Raw genomic sequence first — 9496 nt, 5'->3', positions numbered from 1 at the left:
TCTTTTGCCCAGTGATTATTTCATATTTTTGGAATGTTATTAGTGTCTTTTAGTGTGAATGCTGAGACGAAGTATTTATTTAACTCCTCTGCCATTTCCTGGTTCCCCATTATTATTTCCCCAGTCTCATTCTGTAAGGGGCCTATGTTCATTCTGTCCTCTCTTTTCCTTTCTATATATTTAAAGAAGCTCTTACTGTCTGTTTTTATCCACTGGCAAGTTTATGCTCATATTTTCTCCTACTATAATAATTTCTTGGTCATTTTCTGTTGGTTTTTAAAACTTTCTCAGTCCTCTGACTTATCGTTAATCTTTGTCACATTATGTGATGCTTTTTTCTTTCAGTTTAGTACTATCCTTAACTTCCTTGGTTAACATGGTTGATTTATCCCTTCACAGAATCCTTCTTTCTCACTGGGATAAACCTTTGCTCTGAGTCATGAATTGTTTCCATAAATGCCTGCCTTGACAATCAACAATCTTTTCTGCTAAACTCCTTTCCCAGCCCATTCCAGCCAACTTTGCCCTATTTCCTTCATAATTATTCTTATTTAGGTTTATCACAGTTGTTTCTGACCCAAGTTTCTCACTCACAAACCGAACGCTAAATTCCACCACGTTATGGTCACTGTTTCCATAGAACCATAGAATCCCTACAATGCAGAAAAAGGCCACCCAACCCATCAAGTCTGTACTGACTCTCCAAAAGATCATTGCAACCAGGCCCTCCCCTCCACCCTATTCCATAATCCTGCACCTTGACCATGGCTAATCTACCTAACCTACACATCTAAGGGCACGAAGGGGAGAACACAATGGTTAGCACTGCTGCCTCACAGCACCAGGAACCTGTGTTCAATTCCAGCCTCCCATCATTGTCTGTGTGGAGTTTGCACATTCTCCCCGTGTCTATATGGGTTGCCTCTGGGTGCTCTGGTTTCCTTCCACAGTCCAAAGACGTGCAGGTTAAATCTTCCCTTATCCTCCTCCACTCCAGAGGAAACATCTCCAACCTATTCAATCCTTGACGCCAGCACACATACCAGCCAGACTCAATAGCATCAATAGATGTGGTAAATTCTATGCATTTTGATTTGGTTTATCATTGTTACATGCATTAGTTAGCATACAGTGAAAAATATTCTTTCTTGTGTGTGATACAGACAAAAAACACCATTTATATAGAAAGAATGGAAAGGGTGCAGAATGTAGTGTTACAGTCATAGCTAAGGTGTAGAGACAGATCAACTTAATGCAAGGCAAGTCCATCCAAAAGCCTGATGGCAGCAGGGAAGAAGCTGTTCTTGAGTTGGTTGGTACATGATCACAGACTTTTGTATCTATTTCCCGATGGAAGAACAAAGAACAACAACAGCACGGGAACAAGCCCTTCGGCCCTCCACGTCTGCACCAATCATGTGTTCCTAACTAGACCATCCGTTTGTATCCCTCTATTCCCAGTCTGTTCGTGTAGCTATCTAGATAAGTCTTCAAAAACCCAGTGTGTCCGCCTCAACCACCTTGCTTGGTAGTGCATCCCAGGCCCCCACCACCCTCTGTGTAAAATATGTCCCCTGTATTGAACCTTGTCCCTCTTACACTGAACTTGTGACCCCTTGTATTTGTCATTTCCAACCTGGGAAAAAGCTTCCAACTGTTCACCCTATCTATACCCTTCATAATTTTATAAACTTCTATTAGGTCGCCCCTCAACCTTTGTCTTTCCGGGGAGAACAACCCCAGTTTACCTAATCTCTCCTTATAGCTAAGACCCTCCATACCAGGCAACATCCTGGTAAACCTTTTCTGTACTCTCTCCAAAGCCTCCACGTCCTTCAGGTAGTGTGGCGACCAGAACTGGATGCAGTATTCCAAATGTGGCCTAACCAACGTTCTATATAACTGTAACATCGTATGCCAACTTTTATACTCTATGCCCCGTCCAATAAAGGCAAGGATGCCATTTGCCTTCTTCACCACCTTTTCCACCTGTGCTGCTACCTTTAAGGATCTGTGGGCTTGCACACCCAGATCCCTCTGTGTGTCTATACCCCTGCTGGTCCTGCTATTTATTGTATAGCTTCCCCCACATTAGATCTACCAAAATTCATCACTTCACATTTATCTGGATTAAATTCCATCTGCCCATTTCTCCGCCCAATTTTCCAGCCTATCTATATCCTGCTGTATTCTCTGACAATGTTCATCACTATCCGCAACTCCAGGAATCTTTGTGTCATCGGCAAACTTAATAATCAGACCAGCTACATTTATATTTATATAAACATCAGAGGTCCCAGTACAGAGCCCTGCGGAACGCTACTAGTCACAGGCCTCCAACTGGAAAAAGACCCCTCCACTGCTACCTTCTGTCTTCTATGGCCAAGCCAGTTCTGTATCCATCTAGCTAGTTCACCTTTGATCCCATGTGATTTAACCTTTTGCACCAGCCTGTCATGAGGGATCTCATCAAACGCTTTACTGAAATCCATGTAGACAACATCTACAGCTCTTCCCTCATTAATCATTTTTGTCACCTCCTCAAAAAACTCAACCAAATTTGTGAGACATGACCTCCCTCATACAAAACCATGTTATCTAGTGCTAATTCAGTTCTAAATGCATATAGATCCTATCTCTAAGAATCTTCTCCAACAATTTCCATTCCACAGACGTCAAGCTCACTGGCCTATAATTATCCGGGTTATCCTTGCTACCCTTCTTAAATAACGGGACCACATTTGCTATCCTCCAATCCTCTGGAACCTCACCTGTGTTCAATGAAGAAACAAATATTTCTGTTAGAGGCCCAGCAATTTCATCTCTTGTCTCCCTCAGTAATCTAGGACAGATGTCATCTGGTCCTGGGGATTTGTCTATCTTAATGCTTCCTAAAACTTCCTCTCTTGTAATTGTGATTTGTTCTAACAGGTCTACACATCCCTCTGAGTCACTACCAATCAACGTGTCCCTCTCCTTTGTGAATACTGATGCAAAGTATTCATTTAGGATCTCACCTACATCCTTGGGTTCTAAGCATAATTCCCCTCCTTTGTTCTTGAGAGGTCTGACTCATTCTCTGGCAACCCTCTAACGTATGTATAAAACACCTTGGGATTCTCCTTAATCCTGTCTGCCAAGGACATTTTTTGCCCTTCTAACTCCCTGTTTGAATTCGTTTCTACTTTCTCTCTATTCCTCCAGTGCTTCGTTGTTTCTTGTTGTTTCTTGTTGTTTCTTTTTGATTAGACCCACAATTTCTCTGGTTATCCACGGCTCTCAAATCCTACCTTTCCTGTCCTTCCTTTTTACAGACACATGCCTGTCCTACACTCCTATCGACTGCCCTTTAAAGTACTCCCACATGTGAAATGTGAATTTACCCTCGAACAGCCTCTCCCAATCAACAGCCACCAAATCCTGCCTAATCTGATGTAGTTCGCCTTCCCCCAATTCAGCACCTTACCCATAGGACAACACTCATCCTTTTCCATGACGATCCGAAAGTTTACAGAATTGTGGTCACTGTTTAACACATGTTACCCACTGAAACTGTGATGATCTGACCAGGCTCATTCCCCAGTACCAGGTCCAGTATAGCTCCCTCTCTAGTTGAACTCTCAACACATTATTCCAAAAGATCCTTCCTGGACACATTTTACAAATTCCTCCCCATCCGGACCCCCAGGCCTAAGGGATTTCCAGCCTATATGAGGGAAATTAAAGTCTCCCACTACAACAACCCTATTTTTTCTACCCTGTCCAGAATCTCCTTACATGTCTGTTCTTCAGCTTCCCGAGGGCTGTTGGGAGGCCTGTAGTACACCCCCAGCATAGTGACTGCGCCCTTCCTGTTTCTACCCACGGTATCTCGTTACATGATCTTTCCAAATAATCCACCCTCTGTACCGCTGTAATATGCTCCCTAGCCAGTATTGCCACTCCCTCACCTCTTCGAGCCCCTCCTCTGTCTCGCCTAAAACACTTATATCCCAGAATATTCAGCTGCCAGTCCTGTCCTTTCAACCAAATCTCCGTCACTTCAACCACATCCAAGTTTCACGCATGCACTAAGGCTCTGAGTTCATCTGTCTTGCCTGTTACGCTCCTTGCATTTAAGCAGATGCACTCCAGACCTCCAGACCCACTGAGTTCATCCTCTCCCAGTTTGCTCTTCCCCTTAGGTAGTCTTGTCTTGGCCCCATGCTCATCCCCAGTCTCTACGCTTGCTGACCTATTGTTCTGATCCCCACCCCCCCGTCACATTAGTTTAAACCCACCCAAACCACACTAGCAAATCTCCCAGCCAGGATATTGGTGCCTCTCGAGTTCAGGTGTAACCTGTCTTTCTTGTACTGATCCCATTCTTTCTGGAAGACTTCCCAGTGATCCATGAATCTGAAACCCTCCCTCCCAATTCCGGAGATGAGGGGGTTGGACTATGAAGAGAGACTAAATAGATTGGGTCTATACTCGTTGGAGTTTAGAAGGATGAGGGGGGATCTTATAGAGATGTATAAGATAATGAAGGGGATAGATAGGGTAGAGGTAGAGAGATTCTTCCCGCTCAGAAAGGACAACAGGACTAGAGGGCACAGCCTCAAGATAAGGGGGGCGCAGTTTAGAACGGAGTTGAGGAGGAACTTCTTCACTCAAAGGGTGGTGAATCTCTGGAATTCTCTGCCCGTTGAAGTGGTGGAGGCTACCTCGCTAAATATATTTAAGTCACGGGCAGATAGGTTTTTGGTAGGCAAGGGAATTAAGGGTTATGGGGAGAAGGCGGGAAAGTGGAACTGAGCCACTTCAGATCAGCCATGATCTTATTGAATGGCGGGGCAGGCTCGAAGGGCTAGATGGCCTACTCCTGCTCCTATTTCTTATGTTCTTACGTTCCCTCCTGCACCAGTTCTTCAATCACGTGTTTAGTTGCTCTTGAAGGTGGAAGAGAGAATGTCCAGGGTGCATGGGGTCCTTGGTAATGCTGGCTGCTTTGCTGAGGCAGCGGTAAGTGTAGACAGAGCCAATGCGTGGGAGGCTGGTTATGGGCTACATTCGCAACCCTTTGTAGTTTCTTATGGTCTTGGTCAGAGCAGGAGCCATACCAAGCTTTGGTACATCCAGAATGAATGCTTTCTACGGTGAATCTGTAAAAGTTGGTGAGAGTCGTAGCGGACATGCTGAATTTCCTTAGCCTCCTGGGAAAGTAGAGGTGTTGGTGGGCTTTCTTAATCTCACTGGTGTTAGGTTGCGCAATTCCTTCATTGACATGAGATTTGTACAGGATGAAGGATGATCCAGACTGGCTCAGAATATTCCTTCTGTGTGAGCATATGGCAAAGAATTCTTAATCCTCATGCTCAGCTCCTCCCAAACAAGGGCACGGACAGCGGGATGACACAATATGACAAGCAAACCGTAACAAATTCTAATTTGTCTCACTTACTAGTCCTCATTAACCGAGCAGATCGTAGCCCCCAGGACATCTATTCATCATGAATACTGCCAGGAGGTTACAAATAATGGAAGAGGGCTTGCACTATAAAGGCCCCAATGTTATTGCAAAGTTTATGTTTAAAATGAAAATTCAAATTGGTTTTTATCTATTTTGTGTGGTGGAAGGATTAAGATAATGAATTTAATATATAGGCCCTATGTTAAATGTGCACTCGGAGTCTGATGCAATTATGATTGATGGCATGTCAGAAAAAGTTGCATTATATCGTGAGGAGACCGAATTAAACTGACCAAAATAAGCTAATGGGCTGCATCATTCTCCATTGCAGCTGGCAAAGGATTTGTATTCAATCTGTGTAAATTTTTAAGGCAGAGCAAACACAGAAAATAGGAGCAGGAGTAGGCAATTCAGCCCCTCAAGCCTGTCCCTGCCATTCAGTATAATCATGGCTGAATCTCTGGGCCCTATTTTACCATTTTGATTCGAAGTGCTGGAAACTGGGAGTGTTTCAGACCTAACTTTTCGACCCGTTCTCAGGCGCCACCATACGCACTCAGCCTGAAAATAATATCAGTGATTGAGCTGCAGAAGCCTGTGGTCAGGACTTAACGTGCCCGAAACTCTGCAGCTCCAATCGATGCCTCCAACCCCACATGCACAGAAAACAAAATGATTGAGTGCGGCTCCCCTGCCACATCCCTCCTGGGTCAGATAACACCTCCCTCTGGCCCCCACAGACATTGCCCCTTCCCCAACACTATTGACCCCCCTATCCCCCACATCCCCCCCCCCAAGCCACCACCCAAGCGAATCACAGGCCCCTCCCCTCATTCTCCCCATGAGGCCCCCTTCCCTCTCCCTGATCTGAGGCGAGTCCTGCGGACCCCACCCCCCCCCCCCCCCCCCCCACCCCCCCCGCCCCTTTCCCTCTCACTGATCTGAGGCAGAGAGACAGCGGATCTACCCCCCTTACCCCTCACTGATCTGAGGCAGAGTGGTAGTGGGCCCCTCCCCTCGCCCCCCCCGCCCTACACCCCCCACCTCCCCCACCACCACTACCAATCTCAAGCAGAGAGCTGTCGGACATGAGGCATCAACCTCCTCATGAACTGGAGCAGCCACATTGGACTTTTATAGAGCACATTTGTTTCATGCCAATTCTGGATGGGCGAACGCGGTGGTAAAGCTGGTAAGGTCAAGTCAATATAAACGCATACAAATGAATTGAAATGACCATCACACCCATTTTAGGTGTGGTCCCGATCGTAGCCATTTTCGGGCCTTGGTAAAGGGGTACCTGGCGCAGAGGCAGGCGCGGATTGGGCTACTTGCCTCACGCCCGACTTTACCAAGTTTTACGCCCGAAAACGGGCACAACGCGAGGGTAAAATCGGATCCTCTATCTCAATGCCACACTCCAGCGCTCCCCCCATTCTCCTTCCGGGTACAATCTTACCGGCAGTTCACACCACTCTCCCGCTGCAGCGAGTTTGGAGAATTTGGCGTCCGGTCAAATCTCCCTTCACTGCAGCGAGATAGGAAAACCCCACTGACGTGAATGGCCTTAGCAGCCTTAGAGTGTGGAAATCTACCTACTTCCTTCTTAAATGTATTCAGTTATTTGGTCTCCACAGCTTTCTGTGGTAGTTACTGCCATCAGTCTGATGAGCCTTCGCTGCAGTCCCTGTGTAACAAGTGTATTGTTTCTTAGACCAGGGCTCTGATTCTCCAATCCTACTTTCTTTAGCGCAGCAGGCCGGGAGGATCCCAAGGCGGCTGATTCGCAGGGTTGGCACAAGTCTCCACCTGCATCTCTCCGCACCAGATTTCCGGCAGTCCCTGCTCCATGCCGGAAAGCGGCGAGGAGATGCACAGACCGTTAAAATGGTCATTTACATATAATTTTAATGAGGGGAGCGAGGCCATGGTTGAAGACTCCAGGCCTGCTCGCCTCTCCCACCTTGTCAACTTGTTGGGAGCTGGGATTACACTAGCCCCCCCCCACTTTCGGGGAATTAGCAGCCTAACCCCGCTGGAGTGAAGGGGGAAGGCAATCGAGGCCTCACCGAGGGGGGTTGGGGGGGGGGGAGTGCGGTGGGGGGAGTGTCGGGTGCCAAGGGTTGCCAAGGTCAGGCTGCCACTTGAACGAGGATCTTTTTATTCACAGATTTTAAGTCGGTCCGCCTTGTTGTCCAATGAGGGGCATACACGTGATGGGTTGTACTTGGGCTGCTCTTGGTTGTTCGAGAGTAGCCTATTTCTTCATGTCGTTAGTGCGCGCTTCAACTGGACCAGATGCTGGGTAACATGACAGCTCAGTGACTATCACTGTTTGCTGTGCAGACACATGGATTTGGGCCTGTGTCTGTGGGAGTTTGCGCATTCTCCCCATGCTTGCGTGGGTTTTCTCCGGGTGCTCCGGTTTCCTCCCACACCCCAAAGATGTGCTATTAGGCTGATTGGCAGTAATAAATTGTCCCTAAATTAGATTCTCTCAATGTGGATGGCCATAAAACAATAGATATGGGTCATGGGTGGAGGGGGGGACTGGTAATGTTAAAACGGCGGCGCGGGCTCGTTGGGCCGAAGGGCCTGTTTCCCGGGCTGTTTTTGTTCTTTGTTCTTTGCTCCTTGTAACGCTGCCTGAGCATAGAGTCCTCCGCAAAGTCTCAGGCCCTGGTGATTAATGCCATGTGTACCTTCCTCTCCTGAGCCCTGGTCCAGTGACATTACCACCATACCATTGTCTCCCACTGCGCAGCACGATAGCACAGTAATTAACACTGCTTCCTCACAGCGCCAGGGGCCTGGGTTCAATTCCTGGCTTGGGTCACTGCCTGTGTGGAGTTTGCACGTTCTCCCATTGTACATCAAGATTTCTAAATCTACCACTGTTTAAATTATAGTAAGGAAGGGTTTTGAGGTCCTGAAGAGCTATAGTTCGAGATAGTGTGATGAATAGTGTTCTTAAGCTCATTTATTATTGTCACAAGTTGGCTTACATTAACACTGCAATGAAGTTACTGTGAAAATCCCCTAGTCGCCATACTCCAGCACCTGTTTGGGTACACGGAGAGAGAATTTAGCATGGTCAATGCACCAGCATGACTTAACTTTCAAACTGTGGAGGCATCATGAGCTTTCAGAGTGCTACTCCTTCATCAGGTGAATTGCAAGGAGCAGTGCTTCGAAAGCTCTTGATTCCAAATAAACTTGTTGGGCTTTAACCTGGAGTTGGGAGACTTCTTACTGTGCCCACCCCAGTCCAACGCCAGCATTGCCACATCATGGTTCCCTTTTGATGATTAAAGATATTTGTTGAGTTTCAGTTTGACAGCTGCCAGCATTTCACCAGCACCTCGTCCATCTTCATTGGACTGTTACGCAAAGTTTGTCTCTTACCAAACGGTCAGACTAGATACTTCTGGCCAGAGTGATGTTAACTAAAGATACATTTGACAGTCATAGAGTGTATGAAATTTAATAGAAAGAAAAGGTTGCCTTCCTATAGCACCTTTCACCTCGGGACATTCCAAAGTGCTTGGCAGTCAATGAAGTACTTTTGAAAAGCAGTGACTTCACTTAAGCAAGGGTGGCACGGTGGTTAACATTGCTATCTCCACATGGCAGAGACCCAAGTTCAGTTCCTGGCTTGGGTCACTGTCTGTGTCAAACTTACACATTTTCCCTGTGTCAGCGTAAAGTTAATTTATTCGTCATGAGTAAGGCTTACATTAACACCGCAATGAAGTTACTGTGAAATTCCCCGAGTCGCCACACTCTGGCACCTGTTCAGGTCAATGTACCCAACTAACATGTCTTTCAGACTGTGGGAGGAAACTGGAGCACCCAGAGAAAGCCCCTGCAAACATGGTGAGAACATGCAAACTCCACACAGACGGTGATCCAAGCCAGGAATCGAACCTGGGTCCCTGGCACTATGAGACAGCAGTGCTAACCACAGTACATCAGCGGGATTTAGACTAACAAAATATTAGAATTGAGTTAACATTTTGAGTCCAGATGACCCTTCATCAGAGT

The sequence above is a fragment of the Carcharhinus amblyrhynchos genome, chromosome 1 (assembly GCF_965287045.1).
Source record: "Carcharhinus amblyrhynchos chromosome 1, sCarAmb.v2.hapA, whole genome shotgun sequence".
Lineage (NCBI taxonomy): Eukaryota > Metazoa > Chordata > Chondrichthyes > Carcharhiniformes > Carcharhinidae > Carcharhinus > Carcharhinus amblyrhynchos.
This window is presented reverse-complemented; position numbering follows the sequence as displayed.